A 22895-nucleotide genomic window follows, 5' to 3' on the forward strand; every position below is an offset into this window, starting at 1 on the left:
ATTGTACAATTATCATTTTCTCAAAATGGAATTACATAAATATGTGAATATTTGGCTGCAAAATTATCCAGTTGTTTGATTGAGTCTGTACTTACTAAATATAGACACAGGATTTTCAAGGTGATATAAAGACTATAATGTTACCCTTCTTTGGGGCTGATGTTTATTTTAGTCTTAATTAAGTTGTTAATTAAGAAGCTGTTGATTCCAAGAATCCTCAAACACAGAATATACTGTGAAGTAAAAACATTGCTAGCAACTCCATCTAGTGTATTTTAGAGTATATGTGACTGGTCCTAAAAGCACTTTTGCTTAATCTAATTTTTAACTCTTCTTCCTTAATTAAATATTTTTCAAATTAATATATAATATTGTGAAAATGATCCTAAAAATGTGTTGCAAACAAATCATACTCAATCCTAGGTTATTTCTTTTCTTTAAAAAATATTTTATTTATTATTTTTATTTTATGTGTATGTGTATATTGCCTGCATGTAGGTAAGTGCACCCATGTTGTGCAATGCCGGCAGAGGACAGAAGAGGCTGTTGGATCCCCTGAAACTGGAGTTATGGACAGTTGTTAGCTGCCATGTGGGTGCTGGGATTTGAACCTGGGTCTTCTGCAAGAAGAGTCAGTGTTCTTAACTGCTGAGCCATCTCTCCAGGTCTATCCTAGGTTATTTCAAAGAAGCTTTGGAGGGAAAAGTCTAGAAATTGTTATTGGGCTGGTTATGAATGAAATAGAAGGAAAGATTGGTTACAGACAGAGCCAGAGAAGCCTTATGGGGAATCCGTGGAAAGTCACTGAAAACTCAGAAAAGAAGCTCTGAGTTGTATGTGTGTGTGCATGCATTGCATGTGTATGCTGTAAGTGTGTTTAGGTTTTGAAACTTTAACTTCCAAAGTTCTGAAAAGCACACTGTTGATTGCATCAGTTACATGCATTCATGTAGGTTCTATCCTCATCCTCCCTGCCATGCCTCTCTGAGATAATAAGGAGTGTTCTTATCTAAGGAATGAGGTGACTAGCATTCACCATGATTATCCTTTTAACCGTGCATTGGTCTACAACTAAATTCTGAATCTGATTCTATATAATAGTGTCTCTATAAATAGGTGGCATGATACGAAATGACTCAGTTAAATATAATGAACTAGCAAAGCTACTTAGAAATAACCAACATGCACTAGTTTCATTAATTAGCAAAAGTTGTAAATAAAATAACTTGACTGCCATGTGCTCTTTGTTTTTCTGATTTAGACTGGAAGAATGATCTTTAAAACCCTAGATGTTCACGAGTCTAAACACAAAAATTTTCTTTCACGATCTGGCATTCAGATTTGAAAGACATTCACCAAGGGAGCTTGCTGGTAAACTAGACAGTAGCACTAGTGACAGCCACATCTCTGTTGGGCACATGGGTAAGTTGTTCATTACTTGATTAGTTCTGACCTTAGGAAAGGCAAGACCAGAGGAGACTCTTTTTCCAATGTGTTAAGATAAAGTTTCTTTGACAAGAAGCTGATTCGGAGAGATAGTGCTATTTTCAAGAGAAAAAAAAATTAATAAATACTTTTAAACTTAAAGTTGAAGTCAACAGGAAGGCACCTAAATAATTGTGCTGCTAATTTTATTAGGTTATGTCCTGCTGGAAGCCATTAGGTAGAAATCATTTGGAAAGATCTTCAAGTGTGTGGCTTTCTTAGCTACTAATAATAGAACATATTTGAAACTTATTCCTCGCATTCAGTTTCATATTAGGGAATAAAAGGTTTTGAAATAAAAAAGATCAGAAATCTTTGTTAATACTACACCAAAATAGTCTAAATAAATATAAAGTATGCTGCTGACAAAATAAAAAGTTGCTCCTACTATTTCAGATGACAAATGATGCTTTTATAATGCCAGTTTATTTTTCTTGGTTACATAGTACCATTGAATCTAGCTAAATTAATTGAAAAACAAAATCAGTAGGAGATATAAAATTTACTGAGGAATTGGGAATGCTTCATTTGAAACTCGGCTGCTCCTATCAGGATACTCAGAGAAGACAGCACCACCCATATCACTGCATCGCCATGTTAATGTCTAGGGTAGACAGTGCTGTTCCTGACCAGGCAAAGGAGTTTTTGAAAACAAGACAGTGAGTCTGCTTAACCTTGTTTGCAGGACCTTCCCTATGCAACATGCAGAATGGTGAGCTCACTTGAAAATTCTGAAGTGCCTACAAATTTGTTTCAGTCAAATGTATTATTTGATATTATGTAAACATTCCTGCCCCTCAGCTGTCCTTCACAATAATAAATGGATAAGATTGCAGTTGGATTTTGATGCTTAATCACTCACTCTGTCTTGAGTATGCATTAAGAGGCCATAAAAGATGATAGGGAGGGACTGGAGAAATGGCTCAGCGGTTAAGAGCACTGACTGCTTTTGCAGAGGACCGGGTTAGAGTCCCAGCACTCACATGGCAGTTAAACCATCCATAACTCCAGTTCCAGGGGATCTGACGCCCTCTTCTGACCTCTGTAGCATTGCATGACTCACATACATGCAGGCAATATACTCATAAACATAAAATGAAATAATGAAAAAAATATTTTAAAAAATAAGAAAAGATGATAGGGAAAATTGTCAATATCATAATTGAATTCATTGCATTTTTATATTTCTTAGAATTTCTCTCATGTTGCTAATCTCACTGAATCTAAATGAAGATAGAGGCATCCAGTTCATATGTACCTGTAGGTTGGAAATGAGTCTAGCATGCTGCTTAGGTACCAAACATTTCAACTGGGTTGAAAAGGAGTTCATTCTTAGCCTTCCTTCCTCCCTTCCATCCTTCCTTCTTCCCTCCCTCCCTCCCTCCCTTCCTTCCTCCCTCCCTTCCTTCCCCCCTCCATCTCTCCTCCCTCCTCTCTGTCTCTGAATTTTTGTTTTGGTTTTGAACTCAGGATCACACTATGTAATTCCAGCTGGCCAGGAACTTGCTATGTAGATCAGGCTGACCTTGAACTTGCAGCAACCCTCAAATGCTGCTATCCCTGCCTCCCAGAACTTCAGTTACAGGTTTGTGCTATGCTACCATACCTGGTTTCTTCATACTTTCTTTTTTTTAAGTTTTTACTGAATTTTTGTGATTTTAATACAACATAATTTGATAGCATTTAGGTCCCCTACCTTATCTGCACCTCCTCTTTCTGCCTCCCCCAATTTAATGTACTATGTTTACATATATAATATGGCCTATAGAGTCTGATTTATGGCCCCAAATACCCTCCAGTGTGGGTCCATCCTTAACCTACCAAGAGTCCCATCCTTGTAAAAGACTGTTTCTCCCCTTCCCAGAAGCCATCAGTTGCCTGAAGTTCTTAGGTTGGGCTGGAATTTCTTGCCCACTTCCTCATATCTAAGCTGGGATTTTGTATGGTTTGAGCTTGCATGGGACTTGTGCATGCTGTCATCATTGCTGTGAGCTCATATGAGTAACTGACCAGCTGTCTGGAAAATTCTGTGTCCTTGTGGTCATCCACTACCTCTGACCCTTACACCACCCCTTTCTACAGTGATCTCTGAGCCTTGAGAGGAGACATTTGAAATAGGTGTTCTGTTTAGGGAGGAGTATTTTGAGACCTCTTGTTCTCTTCACATTGGCTCATTGTGGATCACCATCTGTTGCAAAAAGAATTTCTCTGGTGAAAGTTGAGAGATGCATTAATCTTATGTATAGAGGTTGCATTGAAGATATGTTACTTAGGGCTAAAATATCTCACAGACACTTAGTCTCTATCTTTACTCAGTTATGAAACTCCATAGTAGTCCCCATCTGTTGCAAAAAGAAGCTTCTTTGATGAGTGGTGAAAGGTACACTTGTCTGTAATATGAGGATGTGCACTTAGAATACATTAAGAAATTACATCAATCTAGGAATGTGGCAAAACAGTTTTTTTCTCTAAAATTTATGATTTCTCCACCCATGTGTTTTTGGCTTATGTTTACAGTACTACAGCATAAGTTCCTTCCCATTGAGCAGGCCTAAATTCCAATTAAACAGCTGTTTATTACACTGCCCCCCGAAATAAAAGCATCACTACTACATCAATAGCATTATTTTGCTGGGTCATTTGTTGTTTATTAGGCTTCACGGCTGGGTAATAATTTATTGGTTTTCCTTGGCAGCTTGTATAGTGTCCTCTGATACCATGAGAGCTAGTCTTCAGGTAGGAGGCTTCCAGGTAAGTTCCAGCTTGATTGCTCCAAGTTCTGTGTCCAAAGTATGTTGTGTCTTCAGCAATAGGGTCTTACCTTCAAGTTCTGGGAGGTAATCAAGAGCTGTGGCAACAGTCTGTGTTATTTAGGGAGTCACTTGGACTACCCTGACCAACTTTCTTGCTCAAGATATGATTACACAAGCATTCTTCAATTTGGAATTTCCATCATCCACAAGAACACATTGTTTCAAGGGTTGTAATACATGACAATCATTGGGCTGAGCACTTGCCTTTTCATCTGTCTCATCAAGTACAGATCTGGGAAACTAGATAAATGGTTTCTTCTGCAAATAGCACGTCTGCAGTATGTGATGTTAAACATTTCCTGTCGCTGAAGTAACAACAGCTAGAGGTTCCCACTGCTCTAGGTACTGAAGGGTTAGCCAAGAAGAGAATGTGGAAAGAAGAGAATGTGGAGAAGAAGAGAATGTGGAGTTAGTGTTTCTAGTTCAAATTCAAAAGCACTGAATGCTTCTTAGGAAGCATTGTTGGTTTCTCTGAGCAGCTATCGGGTTTTACTGACACTGTTCATTAGGCATATTAGAAAGAGTCCAGGAAATGGGCTTTGGGCTCCAAAGCAGTTAGAGCCCAAAGGCAGGTTAATACTAAGATGAAAATTCATAAACCATTTCTTCTTAGACATACAAAAGTGACACTGACTACCTTCCAAACTACAATGAGATGTGTAGAAAGCTTTGTAAATTTAATGTGACTATTCTTTGCCAACCTCAAGATCTCATTCTTTATTTTGGTTTAGTATTTCAATATCTTAAGTAAATAAAACTGTTAGAAAAAATTCAAATAGAAACAAAATCTCTAAATGCTTCATAAATATAAATGCTAATCAACAAAAGATGTTTCATTTCAAACCCAAAACATGTAAGAATTTTTATCATACTTAAATTCTTACTTATATAAGAAAAAAGATCAATGGTATTTTCTCTTTCTTTTTGAAATAAAATTATATAGGAAGGATAATGTTTAGACAAAGGAAGAACAATGAAGAAGTCTTAGAAATCTGCATACTCTCAAAGCTGGAAAACCAGCAGCTTCAACAAATTTATACTTACCTGAATATAAGTTTAGAGTGAACACACTTTCTTTAATTAAAAGATATAGTAGTTTCTCTATTATCATCATATCTGTATTATCCAAAGTTGTTGCAACTTCATATAAGCTGTAGTATTTGCAAAGCTAACCCCAGATACCTTCACCTTTTCCTTCCCTGGGGCTTAAGCCATTTAGTCATTTTCTGGGCTGCTAAATACACAGGTACATCAAGAAAATTCTATACATCACAATAACAGAAAAGTAGAGTAAAGACATTAACAGCATGACTTTTCCTTCAAATGAAAGCGCTGTCCTTTTTCGGGCAACTTGGAGACTTTATGATTATTTGAATAGTTGCTTTTCTTCAAAAATGCCTCTTATCTAAATAGAAAGAAATCCAAAGCCCAAACAAAACATCTCCATGTATCTAACAAATATTTTGAAAATGATGGCAAAGGAAAATCAAAGTTGTTTATATGCAAAGTCAGTACCTTTCTTTAGGCTAAAATAAATGGTCAATTCGTTTCTAAAGCTAAGTCCAGATTTATAGTCCCAACAGGTGGCTTCATGCTATACTACACAAAAATTTCCAAACTCAGTTTGAATCTACATCCTGAGCTTTAGATTGAAATAATTTAAAGCTATAACATAATGTCTAGACTGAGAATATTTTTAGTCACAGTGAAAATCTAATATATTTTAACCCGGAGAAACTAAAATATGGTGTCAGTTAGCACTGAATGCTGACATTTTTCTGATCTTAATGAATATTCTAGTTCAAGCCAAGACACAGTCATATTAAAACACTTTCCCTAAAGCCCAGCTATTATATTTGTTATCTACAAGGCAAATGTTTCCATGAATTGTATCATTTACTTAAGCTGAATTCAACAATTTGTTCTTTTGAAAAGATTTCTTCTACACTTAGACATTTATTTCACTTTTAGATAAGTAACAAGAGCTGTATTACTGCCTCCCTTCTACCCTCTTGTATTTGCTCTAAGTTTTAAATGGAATCTATGATTCTCCATTCGGCACAAAATATTATCTTGAAATGAAGAAATAATCTTTCTAAATTGATGTTCTGAATTAGTGGGCATGTTTAAAAAGAATGATTTCAGATGGACTTCTGAAACATGAATAATAAATTGGCCGTAAGAGCAAGCATTAAGCTGGCATTCAGAATCATCTCCACGAACCCAAGACAGAAGACAACAAGAGAGCCTGTTCAGTATTTTATTGACATAGTTGATCAAAAGACTAAGTGCCATGTCTACCCTCAGAAATGTAATGTATTTGAGAAAGAGCAGGCTTAATAATCAAGGTTTCTGGTTTTGTCAGCTCTTATTTAAATAAAGTAAGACATTTTAGATGTTTCATTTAGTTTTTCTATAGCAAAGTGAAAATCAGAACTCCAAATGATCAAGTCAGCAATTAAAAAAATACGAGAATCCAGGACGAAAAATCCATTTCTACTTGTCACTTAAGGAAGTGGTTACTTTGGTTATGAGTTTTATGTGTAGAATAGTTGTCATTAGTTTGTGCTTATAACTTTATTTTAATTCATTATTGTGCCTAGAAGTTATTTGAGATAGAGAACATGTAAAAGCAAATAATGCTTGCAGCTCATGCCATCTAATAGGAGATTGTTTATGCATAAGAAATTACCACTGATAAAAACTAAAATTGATAGATTCATGCTAGAAATTTCTCTGTTCAAATCTTCAGCTTTTCAGAAAGTTTCCTAATGTATACAGAATAAGCTGTGTTTTAAAAATCTTAATTCTTTTACTTCAGATACTTAATCATTCTATTTATATTGAATTTAGTTAATAGTAAATAATTTACCTATTCAAGGCATGTGCAGTGCCTTCTTGTTTGGGGCACTAGGCAATAGAAAGATAATGGTGAATAAAATCAGATCATCCTCTGCCCTTACATAACTCACAATCTAATAGTTGTGTACAGGATTAACAAAATAATCAGAAAATTAAGACATCTATTTCAAACTGCAGCAACAGACATGGAAGGAGGTCAAATAACTTAATGAGACCACATATTAAGGGTGATTTTAATCACTGATGTTAAGCAGGTTACTGGTTTGTGTATTTTCTTTTTTAATCTCAAAGTGTAAATAACAAAGTAAATCAAAATTCAGTTTTTCTTGAAAGAAGTAATTTCTACACATGGGAGCTTTCTTCAAGATTCTGTAAGTTACATCTGTGACTAAATACAAGTATTACTAGATATGATGATTAAACCCATGAAGTTTAGAGGACATCTCACCAGCTTCTCTTCTGGGTGCACACGGACACAGATCATGGGGAAGAATGAGAGGCTTTTCTCGCATATTTTCACTCACTGGTAGAGCTAAAATCTGTCCTCCTGTGTACATCATACTGGGCTGTTTTGTTTAATGTCATCTACTCTGATGCACCAAAGCAACGACTGGAAGGACAACATGACGCGATCTTATAGAACGAGAACTGTTCATGAAGTTGCAGCTGTTTCTGAACACAGTCTGTTATTCAGCTCAAGCCACTGGTATGTTTATGCCAGTGGGTGTTATCCTACTAAGTTTCCACTTGCTCTCTATGTTGCCCAAATACACACACACACACACACACACACACACACACACACACTTCAAGTTGATAAAGCCACAAACTTTTAAAGTTTCTAACTTTAAGTCATGGTAATTCATAGTTTTGCTCTATTTTTATTTTACTTAATAAATGGGTGTTTTCAATAAACAATTTTAAAGTAGCTTTAAGTTTAAAGAAAAATTACAGTGCCCGCATACCTCTTTCATTATTGTTTCTATCAGTAACATCATGTAATAGAATGGTTTGTTTGTTATATTAATAATTTAAACACTTCATTATCATTCATTGAAGCCCAAAGTTTATATCAGGGTTCATTCTGTGGTGAACAGTCCTATGGAATTTTTTTCAAATGCATTGTTCTGACTCCGTCATTATTGTACAGTTTCACTGTCCTAAAAATGCTCTGTGTCCCACTTATTCATCGTACCCTTTCCTCAAACCCCTGACAGCTATCAGTCTTTCACTGTATCAATAGCTTGTGTATGTGTGTTTTGTGATTTTAAAAAGCATAATATATAATTTACCATTTTAATTATTTATAAATGAAGAGCTCAGTGGCATTAAGTACAAATTGTTTTATAGCCAGCACCACTAACTGAACATTTGTAGTGTTTTATTTAATGCCATATAGGGCTCAGGGCATGGCTCAGTGTTGAGCTCACTTGTCACACAAGCCCATGCTTATTTGAATCTGGAGTTTTGATCTTCAAAAGCTATCTAAATTGTGAGTGGGTGTGGTGGAGGAGACAGGAAATCCCAGAGCAAGCTGGCTAGCCAGAAGAGCCATATCAGTGAGCTCTGGGTTCAACTGAGAGGCCCCGCCTAAATAAATAAAGTGGAGCGCGACTGAGGAAGACTCTTGACATCAACGTCCACTCACATATGTACATGCACACCTGCACACACATGAGCCTACACACATGTAAACACACATGCACATCATGCACACACAAGAGAAAATAAGTGATAAAATTTAAATTATATGTAATTAGAATTATATACTATGTAGCCTTTTCAGCACATCTTATTTCACTTACAAATATGTATTTAAAATGTCCTCATGCTTGTTTGTGACATATTTGCCATTATTACCAACTATGGCTTCAACAGTTCACCCATCAACTACAGAAAGATGTCTTGTTCACTTGTCTCCTTTGCTTCCACGCTTTGGAATTGTGAATAAACCTTCTGTTATAAGCATTCACATACAGGTTTTGGGTGGACATGTTGTCACTTAATTTTGGTGAATACTTGATTGTAATATGGTAAGCCTAATAGTAGGTCCGCAGAGACTCCTCAGCTGTTTACTGAAATAGCTGTTCCATTGCACGTCTCCAGTAGGAGGGAGTGAAGTTCCCATTGCTCCATTTTTGGTGGAACATTTAGTTCTGTCCATGTTTTCAAATTTAACCATTCTTACATTGTGTACCTTATTTTAGTGATAGATATTTTGAGGACTTCTAAGTTAAAATAGTGAAGAGATACATGAGAACAACAACAATGAGTTTTAAAAATGCTTGTTAATCTATTGAAATGATCTCTGGTTTGCTACCAACAAAATGTGCCATCTACCCGATCTGCTCTGCTTTGGACTTTATTCAATCAGTTCATGATTCTTCAACAATCTGACTCTAGGCCAAAGATGGTTCTTCCGTCATCTAAACTCTTACAGCCTTTAATCACCTTCTATGTAGTGAGAGCACTTGCCTCTGACACTACGTTGCAGTAATTTATTTCATTACCAGTTTTTCCTCAATGGAGTTTGAGCTTCTAAAGATGGAAAGCTTGATAGGTCTGCAACTGCTCCTGTGCTGCCTCCTTGTGTTTACATGTCATGGTTATCAGGCTACAGTTGCTCCTAGTGATGAGACACATTAGTGGAGGATTTGGGAGAAAAATTCAAACTCATCTTGGCTTTTTCATCTTCACTAGTTTCTCTCTAACATTTTTTTCCCCTGAGTTGCAAATGGTTCAGTCTTTTTTAAAAAAAAATATATTTATTTATTTATTTGTTTGTTTGTTTATTATATGTGTATTATGTATTGCCTACATGCATGTAAATGTACCCGTCTCTTCTGTGGAGGACAGAAGAGGGAGTCAGATTCCCTGGAACTGAAATTACAGACGGCTGTTAGCTGCCATGTGGGTACTAGGATTTGAACTTTGTCTTCTGTAAGAACAGCCAATACTCTTAACCACGGAGCCATCTTTCCAGTCCCATGGTCCAGTCTTTCTACACACTGACACTGGACCATATGAAGTAAAATAGCTTGAAGTATCGGCACATATGGACAAAAAAGAAAAGACAGAGAATTTAGTTCCAAACCACATAAGTAGGCCATTACAAATTAAGTTGAGCTGCCTTTATCCATCTTTCTCCTCACTCTGCCTGTCCTGAAGTCACTAAATCAGACTACCTGTTGTATATATTAGTCTTTAAGGCATGACAATTCTGTCAGCACTAGTCTAATAGAGGTGTCAGGTGGACCCCAATGTGCTGTCACAGATGTCTAAGTAAACAGAAGAAAAATGGAGCAATAAGAAGTAACAGAACCACTGTGTAACAAAGAGTCCTATAAGGAACTTTCTTTTCTCTTTTTCCTTCCCTCCCTCCCTCCCTTTTTCCTTTTCTTTTTTTCTTTCTTTCTTTCCTGTAGTCCTTATATCTGATGTCACAAGAATGAGAAAAGGATTCTGAGTTGGAGTGGGAAACCGTAAAATGAATCCTGGCAGGGTTTTTTTTTTTTTTTTCCTATTGTCATGTGTTACTCTAACAAGTTAATTTACAAGACACAATAGTTTCTGGAATATAAGGACAAAGGACCCTTCTAAGTATGAAAAAATGTGTTTTTCCAGAAACTTCATCATTATCTTCAAACAGATGTGATGACATATACATTAGATGCTTGGCGATATCTGAAATGTAAATGTACTAAGTAAAAAACCATTTAGAGAGATCTTCAGTTGATCCATGAATAACAAATAAGGAAGTCTTCCCTTGAAAGAGACAAGAACCAACCATCTCTATTAGAGAAAATATAAAGTTCTGGAAAGCCTGCTAAAGGCCATTAAAAGCTGTGGGATCTAGAAAGATCAGATAATGGCCATATATCTAAATACTAGCTCTTGTACTTATCCAGTACTAGATCTAATGCTTTAATTAAAGATTTCCAGATGATCAGAATGTGATTTAACCATTTTTCTGTGATTGATTGACAATTTCCACCAGCCAATACTGTTAGTACAAAAATGTTCAAGATTCCAGGTAGCTGTATGCTACTAGTTCTGCATTTGCAAAGTGAAGATCAGCTATACAATATAATCACATGTATCACTCTCTGTTAGGTCACTGCAGTTTCAGAACCGGAGTTCCATGGTGTTTCTCTCACTTCCTGCTGTCTGTTTCTGGCACTAAATGTAGTCTTTAACTCCCAAGGCAAACTTTGAGATTGTCCCAGTAAACATGTGAAGTTATTCCCTCTTAGTTCTCTGCAACATTTTGTTACAGAAATGTATTTTCCAACTACTCAGCTGGGCAATATCTGGCTGTAGATGATTCTACAAAGGTTGAAGTTGATGAAGACCCCATTTTTACCTCCTGTACCAGAACTTTCCATAGTCTCTTATGTTGTGAGATAGCATATAGTCTGGGATACAGCTCCCTCTTGTTCAAGTTTTAAAATCCTTCCATACTGTGAATAAAAGTACCTAGAAAAATCTTGACTCTTATGTTGCCTCTTGTACTGAACTTCCAGCAAGGATGATCAACTGATTAGCACTTCAGTGTCCGGAGAGTTTGGAATGTTGCAGATCCAAAGCTTGCTTTCAATTTATCTTGGACCATTTTTAGCTCCTAAGTAGCTACACCTTGCCCACCTTTGTTTCTAACTTAACATCCTCTGACTTACAGATAAAAAACTTTAGGAATATATTAACTTTACAAAGCCCTAACTCCCTCCCAGCAATCAAAAGGCTAAGAATGCTGCCAGATAGCATCAGAGGTCTGTAGCTGAGATTTCTCTTTGCTATATCCACCTACTTAATGTTTCACTTCCACCAATGTATTTGAAAAGTGCCTTGATTTATAACTTTTCTTTGTTCTGTTACTATAAAAACTTCATGAAACTGCTTCCATGCTGGAACATGGAATTTGGGGTAACCTGGACCAGGAATCTGTTCCTGGGCCATGATCACTTATATTTGGCTCCAGAATAAACTATTTCTTTGAGGTAAAAGTTGGGGGGGAGATGGGCCTTTATTTTTTGTTATTTTCTTTGAGATGGGGTCTCTCCCTGTAGTCCCAACTGACCTGAACTCACTATGTACACCAGGCTGGCCTTGAACTCACAAGGATCTGCATGCCTCTGCCTCCTGAGTGCTGGGATTAAAGTCATGCGCCACCATGCCCTGCTAAGAAAAGAAAGTTGTGTTTTTGCATTAACAATATAAAACATGCTCGATTCCAAGAGACTAAAGGACTTAGAACCCAAATTGTTCTCTAGTGACCTTTGTGTTGTCTTCTTTTCTTCATGTAGATTAGTAGTGAATGTAAAGGATTGTCTGCTTTCTTTACTTTCAAAACAAAGCATATGTTCTAGTTGGCTACTGTCACTGTAACAAAACATTGATGAAAGCAACTTGGAGAAAAAAGGACATACTTCATCTTATATTTCCAAGGCCCAGTTTATCTTTAGGGGAAGTCAGGGCAGGAACTCAAGGCAGGCACTAGAAAGCAGGAAGTGAAGCACAGACCATGGGGGAGAGCTGCTTACCGGCTTGCTCCTCTGGCTTGTGCTCTATCTGCTTTCTTACACAAACCAGAACCACTTGCCCAGGGGTGGCAACACCCAGGAGGGGCTGGGCCCTCCTATATCACTCAACAATCAAGAAAATGCCCTACAGACATGGCCACAGGCCAATCTGATAGAAGAAATTCCCTAATTGAGATTTCCTCTTCCTAAGTGTGTCAAGTTGACAACTGAAGCTACCCAGGGCATGCAAATAAAATTAATTCTATGCCTTGTTCAAATTTGGCAGTTCCCCTTTGTCCCATGATGGTTGAGTGCTCTTAAATATTCAAGGTCATTGCCACAACGAGGGTCTGAGAAATAACTGGGGTTGAAACCCCCTTTACCTGGTTTAGGATGTCCTCTCCTTTCTCTTCGTGAGCCCAATTCTGCTTTTCGTTTACTCATTGAAAGTGAAGCCTACATGTTTGTTGTCAGCCTAGTAAGTAGCAGAACTAAGGGAAGTCCTGGGAGAGCTGTGTTTACTGGAGCGCCCTCTGCCTCACCCAGTGCATACTGCACTTTCCACCTCTATTCGTCTTTCTCTTCACTTGCACTTTTCCCCATTTTTTTTCTCTTTCTCATAATATGACACTATAACAGCAGGGAAAATAATTCTAAGACAGTCAGAATATAATTCTTAGAATGCATGTAATATATAGAATATACTATATATTCTATATATAATATAGAATATCTATAATTCTTAGCATATACACATATAGAATATAATTCTAAGAATTCTTAACAATTTTATATGAAAAAGAAGTTTCTAAGAAATAAATGTGGGAATTAGATAGTCAAATACAAATTGTATATTTCTTAAACCATGCTTAAGAGAATAAAATGGGGATGATGTAGGCACTTAACATGAATTATAAAAATCAGGTTATTTCTGCCTCAAAACAGAATCAAGAAAAATTTCTTGGGTATTAATCCTGAAACATTTTCTGTGAAAAATATGTCTAAAAAGTTCTACTAAGTAGGGTAATTATACACAGTATTTTTCTTCCCAGAAAATTGCTCCTGAGTATCTGATAATACATTGTACAATCACAAAACACAAAACAAAAACAACAAAACAAACAAAAATACCCCACATCATACAAACCGCTCACTTAGTAAAGTCCTTTATGGAGCTTTGTTACTTAGTTGGGTTGTTTGTGTAATTTGAGACTGATAATATAATCTATTTTCTTATCTCCTTTTGACAACCTGATGCTTTTATCACCAGTTTCAGTTTAAAAGCTCTGTCAAAAGAAATACCTATCTCACAGGAGAAAATGACTCCTTAGCCTAATGTGACATAGTCCTTTCCTAAATATTGCAAACATTTCTATTGAAAGAAGAGTGACTTAAGTTTTAAAAAAAGAAAGAAACCTTAACCAACAAACTACAGATGTTCAAGTCTTAGTACAGAAACAAAAACAAAGATCAAGACAACATATATACTCCAAAAATTACTAATCTCATGATAAAGGGCTCCAATGAGAATAATTTGGATGAGCTTCCAGACAATTTGAAAGGACAATTAAAGTTATGTTCAAACAACTCAAAAAACATGACTGTATACTAAGAGAAAAACAATGAAAAAAAACTTGAATGAAATACAAAAGTCAATTCAAGAGATGAAAATAGAATTCAATAAAGAGACTGAGTTGCTAAAGAAAAGAAACTGAAATGATGCTGGAAATGAAAAACTCAACAAACCAAATAAAAAAGCTCAATGGAAAGTCACCAGTGGAATGAAGCACTTAGAAAATGGGTTTGGGGTTTGAAGACAGGGTAGAGGAATTCGATCATTTAGTTAAGGTCAATGATAACTTTGAAAAGATGAATGGAAATAGGACAGCTCTGGAACACTGTGAAAGAACAAATCTTCAAATTTCAGGCTTAGAAAAAGAATGTCAATCCAAAGATACAGAAAATATTTTCAAAATAATCATAGAAGAAAATTTCCTAAGCGTAGAGATGTCCAACCAGGTAAAAGGGAACTGCAGAACACCAAACAGATAGGGCCAGAAAAGAAACTCCTAATGATATTTAAAATACAGAATAAGGAAAAGGTATTGAACATTTCAAGAGAAAAGGGAGAGATCACCTCTAAAGGCAAGCCCATTAAAGTAACAGCTGATTATTCGATAGAAACTTAAAGTTGGAAGGGTCTGGAAAGATGTATTCCAAGCTCTGAAAGACCACAACTGCCAACTTGGACTATAATACCCAGAAAAACTAACTACTGTAATTTAAGGAGATATAAAAGCTTTCCATGATAAAAGCAGATTAAAGGAATTTGCGACTACTAAGACACCACTCTCCCCAACTGACAAATCATCTGAACAAAAAGTAACAGAGAAACACTGGAGTCAAATGACACCATAAATCAAGTGGACCCAATAGACACCTACAGAGCATTTCTCCCAAATGTTAGAATATGCATTCTTCTTGGGAGCCATGGAACTTTCTCTAAAATTGATCATATATTAGGACACAAAGCAGGTCTCAACAAATATAGAAAAACTGAAATAATACCATCTGTTGTGTCTGACCACAATGGACTAAAGCTAGCTATCAACAGCAATAGAAACTACAGAAGGCATGCAAACTATGGAAATGAACTAAGGCACTATTAAATGATGAATGAGTCACCAAAAAAAAAAAAAAATCAAGAAAGAAATAAAATAATTCTTAGAAATGAATGAAAATTAAAACAAAACATCAAAATTTATGAGATATAATTAAAGCATTCCTAACAAGAAAGCTTACAGTGCTAAGTGCTTATATCACAAAATTTGAAACACATCTGTAAAGATTCAAGGTTAGCATTCACTTATGAAAGAGAACATTTGACTTTTGTCTGGGTCTGGGTTACCTCACTCAGAATGATTGTGTCTAGTTCTGTCCATTTCACTTGAAAATTTTGTAATTTCAGTTTTCTTGAAAGCTAAATAATAAATATTCCACTGTGAAAATATACCATACTTTAATTATTCATTCATCAATTGAGGGATATATAGATTGCTTCCATTTCCTGGCAATTGTTAACAGTATCAGTGAATATGGCTAAACAAATATCTCTGAGGTAATGGTAAGCCCTTTAGGTATATGCCCAAGAATGGTATGGCTGGATTATGTGGTAGATCTATTTCTAGCTTTTTGAGGAATATCCATACTGATTTCCATATGGTTGCCCCACTTTGCTCTTCAACCAGCAGTGAATAAGTGTTTCCATTTCTCCACATCCTTGCCAGCACTTTTTTTCATCTCAGCCATCAGCCATTATGACTGGGATAAGATAAAATCTTAAAGCAGTTTTAATTTACATTTCCCTGATGATCAAAGACTCTGACAATTCAAAATATTTAACAGCCATTTGGATTTCACTTTTTGAGAATGCTCTGTTTAGTTTCTTGCCCAAATTTTTAATTAGATTTTTAAAAATATTTAGATCAGAAAACTAGTAAGAGGTCACGAGAAGGTTCATTGGAGTGGAGATAGAATACAGTGATAAAAGGGGGGGGAATTGAACAAAGGAATAGGAATGGTTAAATGGGGTGAAGAATGTGAGGATAGGGCAGAGCATGAAGTAAGGGGAGAGATAATCTAACATTAAAGGACTTTTGAAAAATTCCAATGGAAGCCTACTATTACAGAATCTTTGAAAAACACATACGTATAAAATATAAAAGTTTAAGTGGAGTTACTCTATAACTGGGAGTGGGGAGAAAGAGGGCAATGACCTACCAGATACCATAGCAAATAAAAAGCCCAATGCCAGGAACAGACTCCATCTTCTGGGGCTGTTGACCAAGGAACCATTGGCAACTGAGCACTGTGGGGTGAGGGAGAGTAGACTCTAGTGGATGAACCTGCACTGAGGGACATCTGGGTAGAAATGCTTGACTGGATAGGACTTAACACAGATTGACAGAACACATGAAATCTGGTAGGGGGGCTATGGGAGCTTGAGGATGAGGAAAGTGGTCTAATTTTGATTAAGATCGATTATACGAAATGCAGAAAGTGCAATAAAAGTATTTTTTAAATGGCCAAGGATCCTCAAACAATATTGGCTATTGCAATTGCTCTTGTTTACCCTCCAGAATCTGACAGCAGGACCCTATTGCTAAAGACACTATAAAAATGAGCTGTAGAACAAACAAGTGGAAATCAAGCTGGTACTGACCCAGAAGCTTTACCTCTACTGCCTAGATTTCATAGTGCTGGGGTACTGTGAATGCTACTGGAAGAGAAAGGCAATCCTCAACCTTACCCAGATGTGAATCTTGAGAGCTACAATAATAACTTGCTTGGCAAGGTTTGCCGACTAGTATAGTAGTGGCATTAATGTTTGGGGAGTGATTGGCCACCATTTGATTGGATTTAAGGCCTGCTTCATAAGATGGCGCCCATATCTGGCACCATTATCAGGGCCAAAAACCTGTGACCAGACAGGTCACAGGTCATAGGGGCGAACCTACTACTATTATTCTCCCAAAAGGACATATTATTAAGCTCACTTCTAATGACTTATACCCATCCATATATGTACCTCTCAACTCTCACCAGAAAAGCTTTTTGAAGAATATGGAGATGAACACAGAGACATACAACTGCTCAATGTACAAAGAATAAGAGACTGCAAACTGCTCAGCCCTAAATGGGACATCTGTATCACATGCGCTCCTCCTAAGGCTCAGGAATCATTATAAAAAAGGAGGCAGAAAGATTGTAAAAGCCAGAGGTGGTGGATAAGAAAAAGGAAACTGTGTTTGTTGTCTAGGCCCAACAGGGAAGTTTCAAATACAAACCCACAGCACTTGTGACAATATGCACAAGACTTGTGCAAGCCCAAGTCGTATAAAATCACAGCATGGATGGGAGAGATCGGCAGGAATAAGACAAGAACGGAATAAAGAGGATATAGATAGAAAAAGAAGTCAAAGTATCCCCACTTGCAAATGATAAGATTCTACACATAAAGGGACCCTAAAGACTCCAGCAAAAACTAGAGATGATAAGCCCTTTTATCAGGTTACAAATTTAACAAATAAAACCAGTAGCCTTCCTATATACCAAATAACAAACACATGGAGAAAGAAAACAGGGAAATAATCCTATTTATAATAACCATACCAAATCAAAGCAAAAACCACATAGATCTTAGAGAAAACCTTTTATCTGTCATATCCCTAGACAAACTTAATTTCTAACTATGTGCTAAATATGTATCCTTATATTTATACACAAGTATACCAGTCACCACTTGTCAAAGAAGCTTCTTTTTGCAACAGATGGAGACCATTACAAAATTCTACAACTGGCTACACACAAAGAGTCTGTGAGATGCCCAACCCTATGTGACACATCTATAATGGAACCTCCACACCTAAGGCTCATGGAACATAGTAGAACAGATGGCAATGAACACAGAAGGCCACAACCGGCCAAAGTGTAGAGACTAAGAGACTGCAGAATGTTTGTCCCTGGGTAGGACTCCTATATTAAACCTCACACTCCCAGGGCTCAGGGACCATTGAAGGAGAGGGGGTAGACAGATTGTAAAGAGCCAAGGGTGGTGCATGACCATTAGGAAATAGTCTTACAGGCTCATGAGGACTTGCTCATATGAACTTACAGCAATGGAGACAGCATGCACAGACCAATGCAAACTCAATCAGACAAAACCTGGCATAGAACTGGGAAATGGGCAGAAGGCCACAACTTTGGTAAGGAACTATTGGCAGTTGATCACTGTTGGGTGAGGAAGAGTTGATCATCTTTAAGGGAATGCCACTAGGCAAGCTGAACAGACTCTAATGGATGAACTCACACTGAGAGACATCTGGGTACACAAACTTAATTTGATTTCCCTTAACATATATGACAAAATGCCAGAAGTCTTTTGGGCAGGCTATGGGGGCTGCAGTTAGGGAGGAGGGCTATATATGGTTAAAATGTATTGAATGAAATCCACAAAAATTCAATAAATTAAAAAGTGTATACAGGTTAAAAAAAAAAACCAAACAACCCAAAAACAAAAATAAAAAACTAACCAAGAAAGGGAAAGACCTCTAGTGGACTGGAGAGGTACTCAAAAGTTAGAAGTATGTACTGCTTTTCCAAAGGACCAGAGTTTAGCTAGTAGCACCTACATCAGATGACTCACAACTGAGTTTAATTCCAGCTCTAGGATATCTGATACCCTCTTCTGGCCTCTGTGGGCACACACACACACATTACACACACACACAAATCAATCTGGAAAAAAAAATGAAATACTTTTAGAATACAAGTTACTGTACCAACCTGTCAAGCATGATGTGCCCAGTGGTGCAATAGTGGCATGACTGCTATGGGGTAACCAATTGCTTTATGATCTGATATGAGGACTGTTCTGCAGGAGGGAATTTATGCCTGGTACTGTGGACCTAGTTAAATGCTCATATCTTGGAAGGTCAGAGGCCCTTGGTGGAAACCTACTATTGTTATTTTGCTAAGTAGTCATGTTGTCAAATTGCTTTCTGAATAGTAATAGTAATCATGCTCTGAATTGCTTTGTGTTTATACCTGTAGATATTTGCTGCTCTCAGCATCTGTCACAGAAGCTTCTTTCTACAGTTATCAGTGGTTAATGTAGTCAAAGTGCTGAGAATAAATGACTTTGACTGTTCTTCCCTAAATAGGACATCTATATCACACTCCCCCAAACCCCACTCTTAACAAGGCTCAAGGAACATTGAGAGCAAACAGAAAGAATTCCAGATTAATTCAGTTTCTCTATCGCTGTGATAAACACTGACCGAAAGTAACTTGAAGAGGAAAGAGTTTGTTTAATCTTATAGTTTATGGTCCACCACTGAGGGAAATCAGGGCAGGAACTCAAGTTAGGAACCTGGAGGCAGGGATTGAAGCAGAGACTGTGTAGGAATGCTACTTAGTGCCTTGTTCCACTGGCCTGTACTCAGCCTTCTTTCATATACAACCCAGGTCCACCTGCCCAAGGGTGACATTACAGTGAACTGTGCCCTTCCATATCACTCAACAATCAAGAAAAATGTCTCACAGACATGCCCACAGGATGATCCAATAGAAAAATTTCCCAACTGAGATTCCCTGTTCCAAGGTGTGTCAAGTTGACAACTGGACCTATCCAGCATACAGAGGATGGGGAGAAGTGCTGTGAAATGCTGTCTTTGGGATGTGCCATGACTGTTCCACTTATGTACTCATAGCAGCTATGGTTATCTTCTCAAGACCTGCACAAGATCAAGCCATTCAAAATTCCAGTGTGGATAGGGGCGGGGATGATAAGGCCCCAACCTTAATTGAGAAGCCATTGGCAGTTAATGGCAGCTAAGGGAGGAAGAATCATTTTTCTTTACAATTGTGGCAACTGATAGGTTGCCCATGCTCCAGTGGATGGTCTTACATCCATGCACAACACTAATTGGATGCAATAGAATATATATTAAGAAGAGGACATGAAGTTGAAAGGTTGACATGTTGGAGTATTGGGGATCCTGGGAGCAGTTAGAGTGATACAGTAGGGGAATATGATCAAAATACATTGTATACATGCATGAAATTCTCAAAAACTTAATAAAAATATTTCTTTAAGTCAGATTACAAGATTCAAGGATCTCCAAGGCCCTAAGATATATTCTTTCCTTGGACCAAACACCTTTCCTGGTTATTGTTACCCCAATTGGTTATGTAATATCAACTTGATTTCCTTAGCTTTATACAAATGTTTATTCCATTGGATTCTTGTATCATCCACTTGTTTCGTTGCTGGAACAAAATGTCTGACAAAAATAACAAGGAAAAAAGGAAGGGTTTTAATTCTGGCTTAGGGTTCAGGGGATACAGTTTATATTAGGGAAGGTATGGCAGAGGAGCAGGAGGCTGTTTGCCACATTGTGTCCAGTCAGGAACCAGAGAGGGATGAATGCCTCAGATCAACTAGCTTTCTTCTTTTTATTCATTCCAGGACACATGATGGTACCACCCACATGTAGGGTGGGTCTCCTCACCTCTATTCATGCAATAAAGATATTCCCTCATAGACATGCCTGGAAATCCTGTCTAATTGACAATCAATACTAACTATTACAATTGTGATTGCCAAGTTTAGAATTCTGTTTCCTTTTGTGTAAGATTCTACTCTCACACTTGGCACAGGGTCCAAGTACATGGTAGATTTCAATGCATAGGCAAGGCTCTTCCTTGTGCCCAACTGTGGGTTATTTTCAGAATAAAGGGAGTTCAAACTCAGTCACAAGAGGAATCTCATACTGAAGGAGCCATGGGTCTGAGAAGTCAAGAGCTTCTATTTTAGATCCAGTTCTACTGAATTGCTCTTTGGCTTGTGACCCTCAGTTTTTATATTTTGTAATGAAATTACTCTAAGGAGAGTCATTAGGATACCTTCCAACTCTCAGATCTCATGGTTCTCCTGGGCTGTAGAATGCTTCTTCATTCATTTAGTAGATTGCATTCCTTATTTATTCATTTAATGAAAACGCAATCTTAAATGATAGTACCAATGGCTGCTGCACTTTAAGGACAAAAATGGACCTCAATTAAGATGTAACTACTAGATTATATTATTGTTCAATTAATTTATACTACTCAACTTTTTTTCCAAGTTCTATAAAAATATTTTTATTAATTATTTAAGAATTTCAAGAAATTTATTTTGATCATATTTAGCCCCCACAGCTCCCTCTAACTCTTCCCATATACACCCCTAACTGCTTAGCCTCAACTATGTGTGCTCTGTTTTGGGGGTTTTGTCAGTGGGAGGGTTAGTAAATCCTTGACTCCAATGTGTGCTGTCCATATACTCCTGGATGTAGATGTGATGTCACCAATTGAAGTGTGGTTGACCTACAAGGGGCCACACAGTTAAAGAAAACTGACACTATCAGCTGTCCATAACTTCTCAGTCAGGTAAGGTTCATGAACCTCTTCCCACTTCATGCTGGAATGCTGACTGGCTTGATCTTGTGCAGGTTTAGCCCAGGCAACTACAGCTGCTGTGAGTTCATGTGTGCAGCAATCCTGTCATATCTAGAACTCATTGTTTTGCTCTGGTCTTCCCCAAACTCTGGTTCTTACAATCTTTCCACCTCTCCTTCCTTGATGGTCCCTGAGCCTTGGTGTGTGTGTGTGTGTGTGTGTGTGTGTGTGTGTGTGTGTGTGTGTGTTTGTGACATAGGTGTCCCATTTATGGCTAAGCATTCCTTTGACACTTCTTACTTGCACTCTGACCAGTTGTGATTTTTTGAGTTAACCACCATCCACTGCATGAAAAATTTCTCTGATAAGATCGAACAGTCTATAGGTAGAGGGATAAAAATTTAGAGGGCAGTTTGGTACCATGTCCATTTAGCAGAATAATAGTAATAAGTTCATCTCTGGGACATGCATCACTCAACTTCTATGCTTCATTTTTCTGCTTTGAAATATGTTAGATATATGTTACATATTCTTTAGGATGAAAAATTTAGAGAAAAATAATAAAAATGATTGCAATGTTCATGGTGACTATTTCATTTCAGAACTAGGTCATCATTAACTACGTATCTATTATAGAATTAATATATGTGAGCTATGGATTCAAGATATGGCTTATTCCCAGCTTCTGCAATTGGCTCTGGTATGTCCCCCAAGGTTCATATTTTAGAGACTTGATTTCTGGCAGGGACTACTGAGAGATGGTGAAACAATTAAAGGTAGAGCTTGTGAAAGGAAGTTAAGTAATTGGGGACATACAGACATACCCTCAGTTCTCTCTCTCTCTCTCTCTCTCTCTTTCTCTCACTCCCTTTTCCTACCTGCCATGAAATGAACAGCACTTTTCTCTATAATGTGCTCCATGCCATGATCTGTCTCAACAGAAGCCCAAAAGCAATGGACTCAACCATCTACATGCTCAACCATCTATATACTCATGCCTCTAGAAAGATTCATAATAATAATTTATTCCTTATAAATTATTTGTTTTAGATATTTTGTCACAGCTGACAGGAAGCTGACATGCCAACAATGGCCAGATCCTGAGAATTTTAACTATCTTTGCTTATAATAAAACTGGTTGTAATACGGATACTAGCCACAGATACTCTCTTCCTATGTTCATACATAATTGAAATTATGAAATAAAGAACTGTGC

At 37.2% G+C, this 22895-nt stretch overlaps 1 protein-coding gene across 1 annotated transcript in view; it reads right to left on the reverse strand.

Annotated features, from left to right (window-relative positions):
• Plcxd3 (phosphatidylinositol specific phospholipase C X domain containing 3) overlaps nucleotides 1-22895 on the reverse strand; it is a 192302-nt gene that overhangs the window by 28057 nt on the left and 141350 nt on the right. The gene's annotated exons all lie outside the window — the stretch shown is intronic.

Source organism: Nannospalax galili, unplaced genomic scaffold (genome assembly GCF_000622305.1).
Source record: "Nannospalax galili isolate Female #2095 unplaced genomic scaffold, S.galili_v1.0 scaffold139, whole genome shotgun sequence".
Lineage (NCBI taxonomy): Eukaryota > Metazoa > Chordata > Mammalia > Rodentia > Spalacidae > Nannospalax > Nannospalax galili.